At 40.4% G+C, this 20,736-nt stretch overlaps 1 long non-coding RNA gene across 1 annotated transcript in view; it reads right to left on the bottom strand.

Moving 5' to 3' along the window:
• Positions 1–5,795: 5,795 nt before the first annotated feature.
• Positions 5,796–20,736, bottom strand: part of LOC143669317 (uncharacterized) — a 32,591-nt gene continuing 17,650 nt past the window's right edge. The window contains exons 2-3 of the long non-coding RNA XR_013168858.1: positions 7,280–7,332; positions 5,796–5,937 (exon numbers count right to left, since the gene is read on the bottom strand). This is a non-coding gene — a long non-coding RNA (uncharacterized LOC143669317). The remainder of the gene's footprint in view (positions 5,938–7,279; positions 7,333–20,736) is intronic.

Raw genomic sequence — 20,736 nt, 5'->3', positions numbered from 1 at the left:
TTTCATTTCCATAATCTATAAAGCCAGTCAATAAAAAAAAAAAGAGTCAGAATTTTGTCCTTGGTCTTCCCTGTAACTTCCCTGTAACTTTGCACATTCTGTTGTCCCAATTCAGAATCAACACTGTCCAAGACCCCAGATAATCTAAACTTCCTTCAAGGACTTTCTCAATTATAATCAGTTCCAAGTCAGACTTCCCCGGACTTACCACACTCCACACTCTTACTTTACCCATCCCAGTGCTCACTACCTAAATCTGCCAATATTTTCCAAACTGGATCACCTCCTGTAGGTGAGTTTCTATCTGCATTTTTTGAAACAGAATAAAAAATAGCAGAAAGCATTTCATTTAGAAACTATTGTTTTGTAAAACTTACTGTTCCGTGATGTAAAGTCCATTTGGCATGGATGAAAGCCACCTGTTAACCAACTATACCGCCAAACGCTTGATAATACACAAGCTGTCATTCTTCTATCTTCTCTCAGGAAGGGCGTTTTCTTTCTTCAGTGTATTTTAAGGTCTTAAAAGGCAGGGATCATTTCTTTCTTCTTTTATACTTCTTCCTATCAGCCCATCATCAAGAGGTCTTGGAAGTTTTGTAAATATGTAAAGACAATCCAGACTCAAAAGACTTCCATTCTACTGGGATAGGAGAAGAGTGGTGTGTGTTGTGGGGTGGGGTGGGGGGGGAAGAGGAGAGTGGTTAGTAGGGGGGTAGGGTAGCAAAACAAACACATGTGAAAAATAAAAATCATCCATTAACCTGAAAATCAAAAAAATAATAAGGAAGGGTTGGTTGTTTTGTTTGGGGGGAGGGGAGTCCCTTGGATCTTTGGAAGATAGAAGGGTCCATGAAGGCTAGAACTGTCCGAGAAGGCTTCACAAAAACGGTGGTCTCAAGTCAGGCAAGAAGGAAAGAACAAGATTGGAGCCCACAGAGTCATGCGAGGAAGCCAGAGAGATTTGTGTTTGCTGGTTGGAAATGAGGACATCATGAGTGGCCAACAGAAACAGCCATGGACACAGCTGGGCACAGCCCAGCCCTGGATGACCAGGGAGGAAGCTGGAACTCACCACAACCTCCCTGTCTCCCTTCCCTGCTTTATTTTTTTCCCCAGGAGTGCTTAACTACTATATTTTAATTTCCATACTCAATTTTATTTGTATGTTTGTTTATTTTGCTTGCTGCCTGTCTGTCCCCATGAGAATGTCAGTTTTCAAGAGGGCAAGAATGTCTCTGTTGCATCCTCAGTACCTAGGACAGTGTCTGGCTCTTGGTGTCAGCACACATTCGTGGAGTGAAGGAAGGTACAGAGATATGCCTAGAAGGAATAATCCAAAGGCAACCTTGAGAAAAAGAGTCGCCTAGGGCATCATTACTGTTCTTATGGCAGAGGTAACACCCTCCTCCCGTTGCTAGCACGGTATTTAAACAAAAGGGGTTTGCTCTGTGGAAGGCTTTGTGAACAAGGAGCCATGCAAGCAATATCTCCTTTGGCCTTTGTGGTGGCCACATGGACTCACCAGGCTCTACACCGTGCATTTCTGGCATCTCCTCCAGATACGGCACTGGAATTTCAAAGACATTTTTCACCTAAATTTCATCTTCAGGATCCCCTGTGTTTCTTCCCAATTAAATCAGTATTTTTCTAAGCGACCATTCTAAGGCACAATTTAACCACAGAGCTTTAATCTTTTCTTAGATTGTCTGCAAAGTTTGACTTTTTTGAATTGCAATGTACTTTAGCATTTTAAAGATCTTAAGACATTCACCAGTAAGGAAAGTCACTTCATTACAACTCAGAACTTCCCAAACTTATACAACCTATAAGCCCTATTACATGTAAGGCCATTTATATCTTATGGAGCTAGAATTCTGCTAAATGCTTTTTGGGAAATGTGCATTAGAGCAAAAACTGCCTACTTCTAGCAATTTGAGTTAGTTAATGCAATGGTGATAAGTCGAGTGAAAAGATGGATATTCAGTCCCACTTGTAAAGAGCTAGTTCATGGAAACCACCTTGGGAAATATCTTTAAGCTCTATAAACTCCAACTGTTATAGTGACATAAGGGCATTAAGGGCTGATTCTAAATGGTGTAACACAGCTGCATATTCATGATACTGCATCATTCTCAGAAACAGCAGTTGTGCTGTTATGAGCAAACTGAAGAATACAAATTAGTCTGAACAGCCTAGTGAGGATAAATTGAAATTCTGACCTGGCCTTGGGATGTGCTCTGAGCAGTTAGAATATGATAAATATGATGCACCTCCTTAGCTCACACTTGCTCTCCTAAAAGTCAGCTGCCACACCATAGAGGAATGTGAGCTGGGCCATGGGATGATGAGAAGCCACATGGAGAGGGGCCTGGGCAGCTGGAAGGCAAGCGACTCCCCTGGATTCCTTACGCAGACATTTGGCAAGGGCCAGAGACATTTTTGCTTGTTGCTGCTGGCATCTAGTGAGTAGAGGCCAGCAATGCCCCCAAACATTCTGCAGTGCACAGGAAGCCCCCACAACTGGGAGCTAGAGGCCCCAGATGTCAGCCATGCCAAGGTTGAGACTCCCTGTCCCCAGTGAATGCAACTACAGGAAACCCCAGAGCCTTGCCATGTGCTGACCGGCTGCCCAGATGAGCCCGGTCAGCCCACAAGATGTTAAGAGAGAATAAACAGTTGCTGTTTTAAGCTACCAAGTTTTGAGGTAGTTTCAGTGGGATGTTATTGATAAACCAGCTAGCCAGTAGAGAGGGAGGCAGCCCTGATTTGTAGCATTTGTAGATACCTGTGATGTAATCACTCCACCCATAGCCATTTCCCACTCCCAGTGTGTGCCACTTAAAGGCATGAGTAGAAAGGAGCAGGCACTACAGCTCCCACAGGCAGGCCTCCCTCTGCCCCACAGGCCCCTGCATTCTGCTGACCAAGCACTTGGGGTCCCTTGACAGCAGACCCCAAGACTGGCTGAGCACTACAAAAACATGACCCCTTGCTTGCCCAACTTCTTTTGCTGCCGAGGTCCGCTGACCACTCCCTGAGAAAGAAAAGGCTTTTTCTCTGAGACTCTAGACATTTGCAGTCCCTAAGTCCAGAGTATTCCCCCAATTGTCTTTCTAAATAAAGTCTCTCCTTTTCTAAGTCTAGAACTGTTTTTCTTAGGCAGGGTTATATGGGTTGAACTGTGTCCCAGTAAGAGATATGTTGGCACGGTAATCCCCAGTACCTGTGAATGTGACTATCCTCAGGAGCTAGATGATCGCAGATGTCATGCATTTAGAGGAGGCCCTCGTGGAGCAGAGCAGGCCTTTATTCCAATATGCCTGCTCTTACAAGAGGAGGAGGAGAGGCCCAGAGAGACGAATGCCAGGTGCAGATAGAGTCATGCACCCACGGGTCAAGAATGCTAAGGTCACTGGCACACCCCACAAGCTGGAAGAAGCCAGGAAGGATTCTTCCCTGCAGGCTGCAGAGGATGCATGGCCCTGGCAATGCCTTGAGTCTGGGCTTCTGGCTCCCGAACCGTCAGAGACTACGTTTCTGTTGCTTTAAGCCACCCAGTCAGTGGTACTTTATTATGCACATTTCCTGTGCTCTTTGACCACTTAGAGGTCTCCACTGGTATATAGTGGCAGCATGTTTAATGGAAGCTGAGATGTTGATTCTGCCCTCTCTCTGGCTTGGGCCTTTTCTTCCACCATTAAAATCATCAAATTGGGTTAGGTCAAGAGGCTTCCACTGCGGATAACGGCGTGCTCTCCCCCCAGGCAAACCTACCACACTCAAACTTGTATTACTGAGGCAGCAGTTTCAGCTTGGGATAAAACATTGCTCTCCCTAAACCGTTGGTTTCGTTGGTGAAATGAAACATCTGAAGACTAACAAAGGAGCCGGGCAGGGTGACAGAAGCTCTAGCTGTGCCAGGTTGGAACCATAGCTAGGCCCTCTTCTGTTCAGAAAAATATTTTTGTTTCCCTTCAAGATAGAGAGAATTGCTTCTTGCACATAACTCTGAAATGGTCTTTGTTATTTCCTAGAACAGCCACCTGCCAGCTTCCTGGGTGGACCCTGATTTAGGTTCTGTGAAGGTCAGGAGATTGTGGCAGGACCCAGACTTCGTGGTCTCCAGTCCTGCCTTATCAACCATGTGACCTCGAGCAAGCTATTCATGAAAGAAGATAATAATGGTATCCAGTTCAGAGCTATGACAGTGGATAATGTTTGTGTCATACCTAGCCATGGTAAGTGCTCCATAAATAGTAGGCATTATTATTCCCAAGAGCATCTAAAGTTTACTTTCACTGCCTGCTGCTATTGAACTTCCTTTTAATCATAAACAAGAATTTTTCCAAAAGCAGAGCTCTGGGTAGCAGTTCTAGGTCAAGGATAAACAGTTTTCAGTGCAAAACTTTCATCTTATCCAAAAACAAACCACACCCTACATCCTGTGGCGTGCCAAGATAGATACCTTAAAGGGGCAGACTAAGCCAGGGGCCCTCGCAGGATGCTAAGATTACAAACAGAGGGCAGGCTGGGTGCACAGCTGGGAACCAGGGCACAGGAGAAAGTGAGAAGCAACATTTTGAAGGCAGTCTAAAGTTGATTTATGCAGTGTAAGAAATTAACTGTAAGTTACTAGATATGGAGTAACTGATTTAAAAAGTATATTTGGAAGAATATTCTGACGCCATTTGAGATTAATTTGGTAGAAAGAGTGGTGACAAGGAAGCCCGCTGAATGCTGATTGGATCCTTGATGGGATGAGATCCCGAGGGCCTGAGATATGGGAGGTGACAGGGCAGAGAGAGGGAAGAAAAATGTGGGAGGTATTTTGGAGGAAGAAATGATGGAACCTAAAGACAAACATCTTTGATCTTTAAGGTTATCACAGTAACATCTTATTCAGTTTAGCTAGAGACCATGAATTTCAGCACTCGCAAATAATAAACTGTAAGCATTTTCTATTTTAGTAAAGCCCAAAAGAATAAGAAGAATCTGATATTTTCTATCTTGGATTGCTTTTAAAGAACAAAATTAATCTACAGTTAATCAAGACTTTAAAGTTCTTGGCAAAATACGGTTTTTTGTCCTTACAAAACAATAGCTTCTGAGCTAGATGCCTTTTATACCAACTCTGCAGCAAGTCAACACTCCTGAATGCTGTGGTTTCCCTAGACTTTTTTAGGATTCAGTCTGAGAGGAAAGAAATGCCAGACATTCCCTGCCAAACATTCCAGGTGACTCAGTTTCCCAACCCTGACATCCAGAGAGTGAACTTAATTCAGCATATTTTGATCTAGTACGTCTTGTATATAAGACCCCATGACAGGTGGGTAACGAGCATCTGTCACTGTCTCTGGTTTATAAGCAATGAAAGTGTCATGAGCATTGTATCAACACATTAAAAATAAGAGATTTGAGGTTTAATCCATCCATTCAGCCTTGACTGGCTTTTCACATAAGGAATGTCTTCTGCTTTCTGTGTGTAGATAACAATATGATGTTTTTTTCTCTTTGTCTTCCCATGGAAAAGAAAACAGGTGTTGCTCAAATTACCAGATGATTCTTTCCTATTTTATAATTGAAACTTCATTTAGTCTACTTTCAAAAATATTCGCTAGGCATCTAATGAAGCTCTGTGTCAAATCCAAGTGCAAAATGTTGAGGAACCAATCCCAGTCCACTCACACGGAGCTCACAGAATTATCCTTCTTTATTTTCATGCTTTTCTTCAAAAGGACTCAGAGGGGAACAAAGAGATGTCCAACACAGGAAAACAAAGTTTATTAGGAGGAAGGGAGAAAGATAAGGCAAAGGAAGGGCAATGACGGAATCATACACTAGAGGCAGGCTAAAACACAAGATAAATACACTGAAGGCCTCTGTGTATTTGCCAAGGACCCACCAGGAATGTGGCTGGAAACTTTTTAGCAATCCCTGTAAGTAGAGAAACATGATTGCTTATGCAGTCCACCGGTCCCACCAAATAAAAGACACCAATGGCTCAGGCAAATCACATAACAATTCTTGCTATAAGACCAACAAAAGAATAGAAAACAAAAGCACAAATACTCCCCCAAGGATCCTCAAAAAGGTAATGCTATGTGATATAATAAAGAACATCCTCAATAATATCCTTGTAGCAAATAAAGTGGGGCTATTATAACAATTCTTGGTATGGGCCAATGGCTTCTCACCAAAGCCCAGTTCGATAAAAACAGAGAAGTTCATTAGAATGGGGTACATACAAGTGATAGAAATACACAAAAGTGCTCTGGGGGAACCAAGGGGACAGTGTAGTTTCACTGTCAGAAATCATCAAGGTGAGATTCTAGGAACTTCTATCCCATTTCCAAGGGAATTTTGCAGTTTTTGTTGCAGACACATGACTTTCTCAGGGCCCAAATTTTTTGTGTGCAGGTGAATGTCATAGTGAATGTCACAGAAAAAAATCCAAATATAACTTTAATTGAAAGATTCTCATTGGCTTTACTGTTTATGAACCTGGCTTGCCTTTAACATTAATTTAAATGAAAAATAAATTAAGAAACCAGATTCTACCTATCTGAGAGGTGGGTGCCCAAAGAATCAATGACAGTTTAGAGCTATGTCAAGTTTGAGTTAGCAGAAATCCAAGACCACAGAATAATAGGTTTTCTTTTCGAAATAGTTCTAGTTCCATCTAATTACATCTTCAAAGACCCTATTTTCAGTTAAAAGTCACATCATGGGATTAAGGTTTAGGATTTAACATATTTTGGGGGAGGGGGGACACAATTCACCTATAACATATATTGAGCTGCATTTTAAAAAAAAAATGATATGGTCAAGAGTTATTATAGAAATAGAAAAAGAGCATGAAAAGGAAATTCTGAACATAATATAACCCACATATCTGGTGTTAAAGTGAGAGTCATGTATTTTTAATCTATTCAATAAAGGGGGTTAACAGGATTTGTCTTGAAAGGAAAGAAAAGCTAATAGGAACCTAATATGCTCCTCTGGTTGGTTTTGTAAAGGTAATTTTTTTCTTCGGTATTCACCCAGGTGTGAAAGGGGAAGTAGCATTTTCCAGTTTCTTCCTATGGAAGCTGAATGAGTTTTCTCATCAACAAGCTCAGAGAGGGCTCCTTGAACCCAGAAGATTGTATGGCACACGGGGCCTCCATCGCATTGTGACTGGGGCACGTCCAAATGACAACAGGTAATGTTAAAGCAACGCAAGTTAAAATGCACAGAATGACAATTGGTACAGATGAAAATCCAAGAAGATACTCACCATCCGCCTTGGAACCATTTGCACGGACTTCTCTGAGCATTACCGATTCTTTGCTGAGGACACAAAGCAACATTAAAATCTTCACTCAGCAGAGCTTTAGATATTAACATTGACTAAATTTTCATGTGTGATGGAAATAAAACACATTACTTAAAAATCCATCTGTCACCTGATGAAGAAGGTGTGTTATCTTAGTTTGCCAGGCTGCTATGACAAATATCGCATATGCTGGTTTGAAATTGTTAGGGGCCCCAGAAAAGCCTTGCTTTAATCCTGATTCAATATTGTCAGGTGGGACACGTTGATTACATTGTTTCCATGGAGATACAATCCACTCAATTGTGGGTATGACCTTTTGATTAGATGGAGCTGTGACTCCACCCATTTAAGGTGTGTCTTAATTAATTTACTGTAGTCCTTTAAAAGGGGAAACATTTTGGAGAGAGTTCAGAGCCTATATGAGACCCAGATGTTTGGAGATTACAAAGAAAATGCCCCTGGGGAAGCTGTTTGAAATCAGAAGCCAAAAACCTCAGCAGACACCAGCCATGTGCCTCCCCAGCTGATGAAGTGTTGTGGACCCATTGGCCCTTCTTGAGTCAGGTATCTTTCTCTGGATGCCTTAGTTTGGACATTTTTATAGCCTTGGAACTATAAACTTGTACTTTAATAAATTCCCTTTTTAAAAGCCATTCCATTTCTAGTGTATTGCATTCTGTAAGTATTTAACAAACGAATACATCACACTACAGGTTGACTTAAACAACAGCATTTATTAGCTCACTGTTTCAGAGGCTGGACATCCCAAATCAAGGTGTTAGCAAGGCCACAGTTTCTCCCCAAAGTCCGTAGTGTCCTGGCACTAGCTTGCCACAATTTTTAGGGTTTCTTTTGACTATTATGGATAATGCTGCTATGAACATTGCCATACAAGTTTCTGTTCAAGTTCTGTTTTTAATTCTCTGGGAATATACCTAGGAGTGGGATTGCCAGGTCATATGATAATTCTCAAAGTCAAATTATCTTATCATAAGACACTTTACACTTTACCCTCTCATTGAGTTCTGGCATTCCTTCCACAAGTTCCCTAGAACATAGCCATCTAGTCTTAGCTTCACTCCAGACTTAGCTTGATCATTTAGACTTAGCTTGAATTTTTTCCATGACAGTGAGCTAAGTCTTCTATAATGCAGTTGACTTCATTGTTGGACAGTTTTGATTCCCAGAAAGTTACTTCTTACAATGAGGTGAATTTTGCATCCTTATAATTTCTATCCATTGACCATTATTTTGTTGTCTGGAAGATGATGTTATAACTTGTGCTGGTTTGAAAGAATGTATGTACCCTAGGAAAGCCATGTTTTAATCTTTTTTTTTTTTTTTTTTTGCAGGGGGTGCATGGTCCAGGAATCAAACCTTGGTCTCCCACATGAAAGGCAGGCATTCTAATCACTAAACTACCCATGCACCCTATGCTTTGATCTTAATCTTATTTTGTAAAGACAGTTGTTTCTTCTAACCCCTATTCAGTACTGTATGTTTGAAACTGTAATTAGATTATCTCCCTGGAGATGTGACTTAATCAAGAGTGGTTGTTAAGCAGTATTAAGTGGAGACATGTGTCCGCCCATTCTAGGTGGGTTCTTGACTACTTTACAGGAATCCTATAAAAGGAGAAACATTTTGGAGAAATCTTGAGAATCGAGCGAGCAGGCAACTCCACAGCACCACAAAGCAGAGAGTCCACAAGCCAGAGACTTCTGGGGATGAAGAAGGAAAATGCCTTCTAGGGAACTGGAGAAGAAGCAAACAGATGACACCATGTTCGCCATGTGCCTTCCAGCCAAGAGAGGAACCCTGACTGTGTTTGCCACGTGACTTTCCAGATGAGAGAGAAACTCTGACCATGTTCACCATGTGCCTTTCCACTTGAGAGAGAAACCCTGGACTTCATCAGCCTTCTTGAACCAAGGTATGAACCCTGGATGCCTTAGATTGGACATTTCTATAGACTTGTTTTAATTGGGGCATTTTCTTGGCCTTAGAACTGTAAACTAGCAACTTATTAAATTCCCATTTTTAAAAGCCATTCTGTTTCTGGTATATTGCATTCTGGCAGCTAGCAAACTAGAACACTTGTGCAGCAGTTTTTTTGGTAGACAGGGTGTAAATTTAAGATATCCTGGGTCCAAAGAATTGGGAATTAAGAGGTGAAATAAGATACGTTATATCTAACAATGCTTTGGGGATCTAAGTAAATAGCATAATTCATTATTTTAGCTTATATTCAAGAATAAAAAAAGAAAACCAAAAAAAGAAACTTATATTCAAGTATACTCAAAGAGTTAGCAGATATAGTTAAGGTTTGAAAGCACATAACACCTAAGTACAGTGTGATACATTCTCTAACTAGACTTACCTGTCATCATTCAATCACTTATGTTGATCCAATTCCTTTCAGCAGCCTAAAGTCAAGCATCTTAAAGATTTGGGGGATATGAGACCTACAGAAATATTGCTCTCAAGATTTTCTTCCTGAAATATTGGAGGGAGTGGTGGTGGAATTTTGGACTTGTTTTATTTTTATGGCCAAGTAATAAACTTGATGGTGAAATTGTCCCTTGAAATCAGTGTGCTTAGAGCACTCTGCTTTGCTGTGGCACTCTGGAAGAACTTTAAATTTCACAAACAACACTGAACCTCTACCACTTCCCTTGCTTCTGAGGTTCAAAGCACTGCCTGCCCTCAGTGCTATAGTTAAGATCTTATCTTCTTTTGTTTTTCTACCTCTGATAGGCTGCCCTGATAGCTTCCTCCTGGGCAGAACAGAAAAGTGCTTGGATATTTGCTGTCCTCCCGGCTCAAACTGAAAGAAGGAATCAGGACCATGCAGTCACACCGTGGCACTAGTATCCCCGTGGTCTCCAGGCCCGTGCCCTGCCCCCGTCCTTCCTCCTCCGGGAGGGGTAAAGAACCTAAGGTTCATGTCCTCTATCTGCTCCCGGATTTTGTAACCATGAGTTCATATCAGAGATTTGTTCACATTTGGTATTTCTTTTGCTTTTTTTCTTCCTCTAAACAAATTTTGAAAGGGATATATTTTAAACATTGCTGGTTAGTTCTTTCATGGGTTACTGTGGTAGCTGGGAGGTAGATACTTAGAAAAACATGTTCTTAAACTTAAACCGTTTCTGTGGGTGTGAAATCTTGAAAATAGGACCTAGTGATGAGGCTACTTCAGTTATGGTGTGCCCAGCTGAATGAGGATGGGTCTTAATCCTATTACCGGAGGCCTTATAGGAAAGGCCACAGAGAGGGAGAAAGCCAAAGAGAGGAGCAAATGCTGAAGGTCAGTGGAACCCAAAAGAGAAAGCAGAAGCCAGGGGAGGCTGCCATGTGCATTGTCAGGTGACAGAAAAGCCAAGGACAACGGTCACCAGCAGCCAGCCCCAGAATGCCACATTCTTCTGGGAAGAGGCATCACCTTCCTACTGACTTCTCCTGGCCTCCAAACTGTGAGCTGATAGATTCCCGTCATTTAAGCCAACCCACTGCATGTTATCTGTTTTGCCAGCTAGGAAGCTAAAACAGTTACTAATATGCTAAGTTCTACTAGGACTTAAAAAAATAATAAACCAACTTTATATCCCTCACTTTCATAAATACTCATCCAAAGTTGTCCTCAAAACAAGTCTGGAGGCATTACTCTCCACATTTTTGTAAATAAGAAACTGACTTAAAAAGGAAAACTTGAAAAATGGCCAACAACCAAAGAGCTAAAGGCAAAGGTGTCTTTTTTTTTTTTTTTTTTACATGAGCAGGCATCAGGAATCAAACCCAGGTCTCTGGCATGGCAGGCAAGAACTCTGTCTGCTGAGCCCCGCCGTGGCCCACCCTTTTTTTAATAATTTTTTTTTCTAAAGTGTCTTTTATTTGAAGGAAGCAGACCAAAGTGAGCTACAGACTACTGAACCAGTTGCATTATAGTGGACAAGACTGGACTCTGAAGACAAGGAGATTTCCACAAATATATTGGAAGAGATGACCTCTAAGATATGTTTCAACTCTAAAGCCCATGATTCTATGACATTTATCAAAAAGCAAAGATAAAAAGGACTTGAATAGACATTTCTACAAAGGAGATATACAAATGGCCAATAAGCTCATGAAAAGAGGTTCACCATCATTAGCCTTTAGGGAAATGTGAATCAAAACCACAGTGAGGTACCACCTCACATTCACTAGAATGGGTACTATTTTTTTAAATAGAAATAACAAGTATTGGCAAGGATGCAGAGACACAGGTACACCAGTGCTTTGCTGGTAGGAATGTCAAATAGCACAATCACTGTGGAAGAGTTTGACTGTTTCTCAAAAAGTCAAACATAGAACTACCGTATGACCTGGCAATCCCACATCTAGATATTAATTCAAAAGAATTTCAAACAGAGACTCAGATATATGTACACCAATGTTTACAGCAGATTATTCACAATGGCCAAAAGGTAGAAACAACCCAAGTGTCCATCAACAGATGAATGGATAAGCAAATGTGGTTTAAACATACAATGGAATATTATCAGCAGTAAAAAGTCGTTAAATTCTAATATATGCAACAACTTGGATAAATCTTAAAGACATCATGATGAATGAAATAAATCAGACACAACGGACAGATATTTTATAAATTTACTTACACGAAATAGCTAGAATAGGCAAATTCATAGAGACAGAAATTAGCATTCAGGTTACCAGGGAGAGGGAGAGGGAGAATGAGAGGTTAGTGCATGATGGTTATAGGGTTTCTGTTTGGCTGATGGGAAAATCATGGTAATGGATGATGGTGAGGGTAGCACAGATGTGTGAGTGTGTTTAATCCCTGAATTGTGTGGGTGGGAGTGGTTGGGGTGCGAAATTTTGTATTGTATACATGTTTTCAAAATTAAAAAATAAAACTGAGACTTTAGAAACTATGACAATGAAATGCAATACCTGATCTTGGGCTGGATCTATTAATGGAAAAGAAATTCCCAAAAAGATATTAGTGGGATATATAAAAGAGATTGGAATATAGACTATAAAATTCATATCAACATTGAACTTCTTGAACTTGATAACTGTACTTAAGGTGGTTGCAGAAGTGAATATCCTTGTTCTCAGGAAATGTGCATGCAAGTGTCAATTCTTCAAGAAGCATAAGCTATACAACCTACTCCCAAACGCTTAGAAAAGATGTATAGACAGATAGATAAGAAGGAAAAGGAGGGGAAGAAGGAGACGAAGAAGGAAAGAAGGAAGAATATTAATGCAAATGTGAAAAAAATATTAAAGCTGCTGGATCTGGATATCGGGGTGGGGGAGTGTTGGAGTTCTCTCTGTGGGTTTAAATTATTTTTGCAACTGTCCTGTAAGTTTAACATTATTTTAAAATAAAAAGTTTCAAAATAAACAGCAAAGAGAAACAAAGGAATGCATACGTAAGTAAATATGGACATATTCGGGTACATGAGAGCCCCACTTTGTGTAAGAGTTTCACCCCTGGACAAATATTAAAAGGACCTGGAGGTTTTTTTTTTAACCCTGGGAGCTCCATCCTCAGAGGTTATGATTTACTTAGCCTGGCAAAGAATTGCCAAATTATTAGGTCTTACATCTTAAGAGTTCCCTAGGATATTCTAATGTGCAGTCAGGGTTGAAAGCTGCTGATTTGGGATCTGTGAGGGCTGCCTCTAAGATATGTCTGGGGGAGTGAGATTGGAGAAGGGTGTTGAACAGCAGACTTTTCAGTACCATTTCCTTATTAAGAGTCTCCTACTCTGTTTGAGTTAAAGAGGTCGCAGGAATAATTACTCCAACAGATGCCCATTAGGGAGAGGCCGGGAAGGCATACAAAAGGAAATGAAGCTTAAGCAGAGTTTTGAAAGAGAATTCAGTGTGATTTTATTTCAAGAAGAGAGGAGGCGAGATTAGGTCACAGATTTAGAAGTGTAAGAGAGAATTATATTCAGAGCTGGAAAAGAGCTTTTAATTGAGAACAATTAAGAGAACACTAAGAGGGTGCACAGGTAGTTCAGTGGTTAGAATGCCCACTTTCCATGCAGGACACTCTGGTTCAATTCCCGGACCTTGCACCCAAAAAAAGACCGCCAAGAAACCCAGGATCAAAACTTTGCTTCCTCTGGGCACTCAATAAATAATCATTAAATTTTATTTTAATTGAATTGGAGCAATATTAGTGGAAAGCCATTAAGTGACTAGGATTAAGTTTCACATTTATCACTGTATCCATTTAATCCTGGGTCTGCTCTCAAAGATTTAGAAATATTAAAGTTTAAGAATTATTCTGTTCCCTCTTCCTTCCCACCACATATTATCATTCCCGCAGTACAATGAAAGGAAATGCACAGCCTTCGCAACTTCCTCTCCTTATTTCAAGCAGGCCAAGTATTACCATTTAATGAAAGAAAACTCTAAGTCTTATAAAGTTTCAACTCTATAGGAATTTGCCCAGTATCCAGAAACACTGCAAATGGTCCTTAAGAGTCTCACATTAATGGTTCAAGGGCCATGAGGAAAAAAGATTATATTTTACTAAACCATTTCCAGTGAACTATGGACTCTAACAATACCATAACAGTTACGACTGGAGTTTTTTTTTTAACTGTAAAATATTTCTCATCTTGTTTTGATCATTACTCTTTTTTTTTTTTTCCAGTAGAGAGCTGAGGCAAATTCAGATAGTTTATGAGGTATATAAGGAAACTATTCACTGTTTGGTTCATCTTGAGGGAAATTTTATTGAGAATTGCTTGTAAATCAAACATGACCTTCCTGTAAAAATTGAATTGCATACCTAACAACCAGCACTTGATGATCAGTAGCTGTAGTCCCTGCCTCAAAACAGCTCTAACCCTTAGCCATTGTCCAAGGCTGGCAAGACAGGTGAGACAAAACAGCCTCTGTCTTAGGGCTGCTATAACAAAAACACATGCTGGTCAGCTTACACAAGAGCAATTCACTGACTCAGTGTTTTGGAGGCTTAAAGTCCAAACTCGAGGTGGCAGTACCGCCATGCTTTCTCTAAAGTCGGAAGCCTTCTGGTGATGGCAGCCCTTCATCACAGGACCATCTCTCTCTTCAGCTTCTCCTACTTCTGGTTGCTTCTTCTGCATCCAATTTCCTTTGCTTATAAGGACTTTGGCCATATTGGGTTCAGGCTGCCCTCATTCATTTTGACCACAGCTTAACTAGTCACTTCGGTAAGGGTCTTAGTACCTGTGGTTCACATCCCCAGGACCGGGGATTAGGACATGAACATGACTTTGAGGGGGACATGAGTCAATCCCCGAGAGCATCCCTGTGGCCTGTCGGTGGAACCATGTTATAAGGCATACTGGACCCCTATCCCCCATAGAACCCATGGGAACAATACAATATCTGACCTTGAAAAATATTGAAAGAGTTGCAGTTTGTCTTTGGTGCCACCATCCTTCAATCCTAAATTCATTCCCTCACCCATTCATTCATTCAACTAACGTTTACTGAGGCTATCCTATGTACCAGAGACTGGCCAGAATGGGTTTATTCTTTGGCCTCATAGAGTTTGATGGGGGAAGACTACCAGTAAACAGTGTTTCAGTTTGCTAAAGCTGTTGGAATGCAATACACCAGAAATAGGTTGACTTTTACAATGGGGATTCAATAATTTACAAACGTATAGTTGTAAGGCGATGAAAATGTCCCAATTAAGGCATCAACAGGATGATACCTTCTCTGAAGAAAGGCTGCTGGCATCTGGGGCTCCTCTGTCAGAGAGCAAGGCACATGGCCGGCATCTGCTGAACCTTCCTTCCTGGGTTTTATTGCTTTCCAATAGCCTTCTCTCGGAGCTTCTGTGGATACTCTCTTAGCATCTCCAGAGCTTTTGTCTCTAAGTTTTCTTGGCTTTTTCTGTAATTTATCGTCTCATAAAGGACTTCAGTAAAAGGATCAAAACTCACCTTGAATAGGCTGGGTCACATCTCAAGTGAAATAATCTAACCAAAAGGTCCCTCCCACAACAGGTCTGTACCCACAGAATGGATTATAAGAAAATGGCATTTTCTGGGGTACATGACAGCTTCAAACCAGCACAAATATGTAAACAGATAAAAATAGTAAAATGGAAAAACATATGGTGGTAGTGAACAGGAGGTTATGTGGAGACTGAGAAGAAGGAGCCAGCCCTGCACATGGCCAGGGAACCATTCTGCATGCAGAGAAAAGGCTCTCATAGGGGAAAGAGTGGGGTGAATTCCAAGAACAGGAGCAGGTCAGTAGGGGCAGAGCACATGGCTTGTAGAGTGAGGAGGTCCCCCAGACTTCTCAGGATCCATTCTGTTGCCCAGTGCCAGGAGTGCAGGCAAATCAAGCACATCTTCTGTAGGTTCCCCCCAGAGGCCTGGCCTTGTCATCTCCTTAGCGTCAACTCTCCTACAGCAGATTCAGCCTCGTATATGTGCATGCATGTGTGCATGTATGTATGTGTGTGTGTGTTGAGGGGATGTGTTGCTGGCATAATTCAGGTTTTCCAATAAAAGTGATGATTTTTAATTAAATAAAATAATTCAAGAAAACTACTTAGGCAGTCTTTCTGGAGTGTTGCCTTGTCCAGGGAGCCCAAACTTCCCAACAATAGAGAAGGCTTCTCAGTGAGGCCGGTGATGCTTCTGATTCAGAGATTTCTTCTGGTGGGCAAGGGTGGGGAATAGGAGTTCTGATGGAAGAATTTAAAGGCTGGGGTACATGTTAGCAAAGAAGAGGACACCTACAGGGACCCTCTGTGACAACTCAGCACTGGTGGCTGCATTCCTACACTCCTACTATACTACCTGAAATTTAAAATAAATGGAAAAATGACTTTCTGTGAGTCTATAGCTTTTTAAATAAATTTTTAAATAATTACTTTTTAAAAATAAATGAAAAAACATGACTAAAAAACAAATCAAGGCAATTGAAATATTGGATCTACTTTTAAAAGCTAGGTCTCATCCATTCCTGGAAATTCAGATATTTGTGGGGGCAAGAGGATAGCTTTTCCTGCTGCAAAGTTGTAAATCATTACTCTAGCTTCTCTGGTTACTTGAGCAGTGAGGGAAGGTGAGGGAGGTGGCCAGACCACCAGGCAGTCCCCAGAGAAGCCCTCAAGTTGTGATGTGGGGGAAGATAGTAGGAACCAATGCAGTGCCCTCCACCTCTACCTCATGGCACCCATAAAATATCTCACCAGTAGCTGGACGATGACACCACCCTAAGTATGGGAACCTGTAAAATCACCTAACTCAACAGAAAAATGGGGACCAGAACAACTTCATCTTTACGCCATCCGGACCCCACTCAAAGCATGTTATGGGTGGGGGATCGTCACCTTTACTTGGAACTAAGGCTATAGGTAGTTATAGTCAACTTAGCCTAAGCTGACCTTCCATTCTATGAGAGACTAAAGAACATTAGTAAGGCCCTTACAGGAGGCCCACTAACTCAACTATTGGAAAGGAGCTGCCATGAAGGACATTAGACAAATCGCTCCCCCTGCTGGAAGGGCCAATGATGTAGTGAACTACTCTCATCTGGCTGTCTTGCTGTATTGCTAGGTATAATTAACCTATAATTTTCCCTTTTTTGTACCTGCCATTGAATCAAGGTTACATTATTCTCATAACATGAATTAGAGAAGTATCCTTATTTTTCTGTTCACTGGAGTTATCAGTTTTGCAGTTTGAAGATTTAGTATTTCTGCTTATGAGTGATGATGTTTTGCTTTGCTTATAGTCAGTTTTAAACCTACTATTCAATTTCTTTAAAGATCTAGACTTTCTGCTTTTTTTTGAGCTCGTTTTGGTAGTTTATGTTTTTCTAGAAAACTGACTCTTCAGCTATATTTTCATAATTATGACATATACTTTTGATGGCATTTTCTTAGAATTAAAAAAAAACTACATGTTGGTCTTTTACTTTTTTTTTTTACTTTGCTCTTCTTTCCTCAGAAACTCTTGCAAATAGCTTGCCTACTTTTTCAGCCCTTATAGAAAACCTCCTTGTCGATCCTCTCTTTTACATATTCTTAAATGTCTTATCTTCCATCTGAATTTTAATTATTTTCTTCAATTTACTCTATTGCTCCCTTCTAACTTTCTGAGATAGGTATGTGGAAAATTCATTTTCAAAGTTTAATCTTTGTTAATATATGCATTTAAGACTGCTTTCCTTCCCAGTTTCTTTTAAACTGTATAGTCAAATATAGTAAGTAGTGTTCTCTTATTCTTTTAAAAATACATTCTACTTTCCATTGAGACTTCCTGTTTTATGTATAAATTATTTTAAAGTCAATTTTAATTTTCTAATTGATTGGGAATTGTGATTACATTTGTTATTTGTTCCTAATACTATTGAGATCATAAAATGTAGTCTGCATGCTAGTTATTCTTTGATACTTGTTGAGATCTGTTTTGTACTCAGTTATTACAGATTGTTCTATGTGAATTTTAAAAACATATATTCTCTGAATGTTGTGTACAGAGCTCTATTTATATCCATTTGATCAAACTGTAATTATATTGTACTTATTTCTCTTTGTCTACTTAATTTATCTATTAGACACAGACAGCCAGAGTCGTTACAGCTTTCTAATGATTTGTTCCTTTTATCATTATATAATTATTTTCTTTATTACTAATAATGCTTTTATATGAGTCTATTGAGTCAGTTATTTTTGGAATTATTATAAGCTATACCAATTTTGAAGTGGTGAAGATTTTCCCAGTAGGTCCTTCTCTTCACTTTCTTTATTTACAGTGTTTTGGGCTATTGTGTGTTAGGCATCAAATGAATGCAATAGCATTTAACTGAATTTTTAAAGTTCAACCAAAGAGCCCTGACTCTTAACTACTATTTCTGACCCATTTATACTTAATGTATTTTACCATATGTAAATTACCATTTTATTGGGTAATTTTTAAACAATTTCATTTTCTTCACCACCCCCCTTTTTTTTGCTTCTCTTTCTAGTTCTCTCTCTCTGACTTTCTCTCTTTCCATCTTCCTCTCTCACTTTCTGTTTTCTTTTGAGTTGATTTGGTTCTTTATATTTCTTTCTATTCCTTCAACCAATTTTGAAGTATTGTCTTACATTTCTATTAATTCAGCTTTACTCTTAAATCTTCAACATACTGTGGTTGGTTCTGGCCAAGTTTATTGTGTCTCTTCAGCTTTAAAATCCAGTAGATAGCTGACTGCAGAGAACTACAGCATAGACATATGATGTATTTCTAACGTGGTGCCTTGTAATTCATAATTAACCTATGAACACTACAGCAAAATCACTGTGGTGCCCTATAAGAAATTTACCCAGATACAGAGGGTCGACTCTCAGATGAGAGGGCCTAGAAGCAGTGACACCCCCAGATCCTGGGGCCCACCCACCACCCAGATCTTTGTTTCTAATATCATTCTCCAATAAAAGGAACAAGGACACTTGGAGAAATGGCTGATTTTCAGACTGGAACAGGAAATACATAAAATAAGCCTGGAGCAACTTGTAGCACCAACAAGTAAGGAAGTGCTCAGAGAACAAAGGAAAACAAAACAGAATGATGGGAATATATAATGATTTGAACCTGTTTGTACCCCCCAGAAAATCATGTTCTTAAATTTAATCAATTCCTGTGCATATGGGCCTACTGTAAGTAGGATCTTTTAGTGAGTAGGATCTTTAGATGTGGCCCACATCATTCAGGGTAGGCCTTAATTCTGTTTTGGAGTCCTTTATAAACCAGATGAATACAGAGAAAGTGTGTGAGAGAAAGACACAGGAGTTGTGAGAGCTAGCCACAGCAGCCAGAAGCTGGAAGCAACAAAACCTGGAAGAGAAGGTAGAAGCCAGCAGATACTGCTATGTGCCTTGCCACGTGCCGGAGGAGCCCAGGATCACTGATGGTCAGTCTTTAGGGGGAAAGCATAGCCTTGATGGTGCCTTGATTTAGACGTTTTCATGGCTTCAGAACTGTAAGCTCATAAACTAATAAATTCCCATTGTAAAAGCCAAACCTTTTTATGGTATCTGCATTTCTGCAGCCTTAACAAACTGAACAGGATATGCCAAAGGGACACAGGAGCCAACAGAAAGAGTTTGCAACCATTTGAGCAACAAAATGAAGTATTTTTGGATAATAGCCCAAAGTATAAAATAAATATTCGTGATCCATACTGATATAGATAGATAGATAGATAGATAGATAGATAGATAGATAGATAGATAGATAGATAGATAGATAGATAGATAGATAGATAGATATAGGTGATTGCTAGAAGATAGATAGACAGACAGACAGACGTGGGAGAAGACAGAAATCTCCCGTGCAGAAGAACCTATATAATTCATGTAGATGCCCCGCCCCCTAAGGAGGTGGAGCATAATCTCCACTGCCTAAGAGCGGACTCTACACAATGACTTTCTTCCAAAGAGGACATACAGCATGGAAAGGAGGAAGAAAGAATCACGTTGCATGGAGAGAGCTGAGAAGCACGACCTCAGCCAGGTGCTCAGGTGAGCATCAACATGATGAGTCGTGATGATAGTCTGCGCCTTGGATGTGATGTGATGAACATGGCCCTTCACTTCGGTGGTTTCCTCCCCAAAAACCCAGAACTTCAGTCTAACCATGAAAAAACCTCAGACCAACCCCAACCGAGGGACCTTTTTTTCACAATACTCGACTTTTCAAAGCTGTCAAGGTCATCAGAAAAACAAGGAAAGTCTAGGAAACCGTCATGACCCAGAGGAGCCTAAGGCGACAAGATGACTAAATGTAATGTGGGAGCCTGGATGAGATCCTGGGACAGAAAGGGGACATTTAAGTAAAAAGCAAGGAAATCTGAATAAAGTAAGAACTTTAGTTAATAATGTATTATCTCAGTTAGCTAGGGCTGCCATAACAAAATCCCACAAACTAAATGGCTTAAAACAACAGAAACTTATTTTCTCAAAGTTCTGGAGGCCAGAAATCCAAAATCAAGGTGGCAGCAGGGTCACACACCCTCTGAAGTCTTTGGGAAAAAATCTGTTTCCTGCCCTTCTCCTGGCTTCTGGCGGGGGCTTCCGGCAACCCACGGCATTGCCTGCCTCCAGTGTCTGTGTTCAGTTCTCCCCTTCTTATTTTTATTGGGTCACAGCCCAGCCTAATCCAGACTGGACTCATTTTAACTAAACACTTCCTCAAGAACTCTATTTCAAAATCAGGTCACATTCATAGGACCAGATGTTAGGTGTCTTTTGGGGGAGATATGGGTCAACCCATAACATGGATCAATATTGATTCATTCATCATGACAGATGTCCCGTAAGAATGTAAGGTATTAATAACAGACAAAACTGGGTGCAGGGTCTGTATTAGTTAGGGCTCTCTAGAGAAACAGAATCA

Source organism: Tamandua tetradactyla, chromosome 25 (assembly GCF_023851605.1).
Source record: "Tamandua tetradactyla isolate mTamTet1 chromosome 25, mTamTet1.pri, whole genome shotgun sequence".
Classification (NCBI taxonomy): Eukaryota; Metazoa; Chordata; class Mammalia; order Pilosa; family Myrmecophagidae; genus Tamandua; species Tamandua tetradactyla.
Note: the sequence above shows the minus strand (reverse complement) of the source record. Positions and strands in the feature narration are given on the sequence as shown.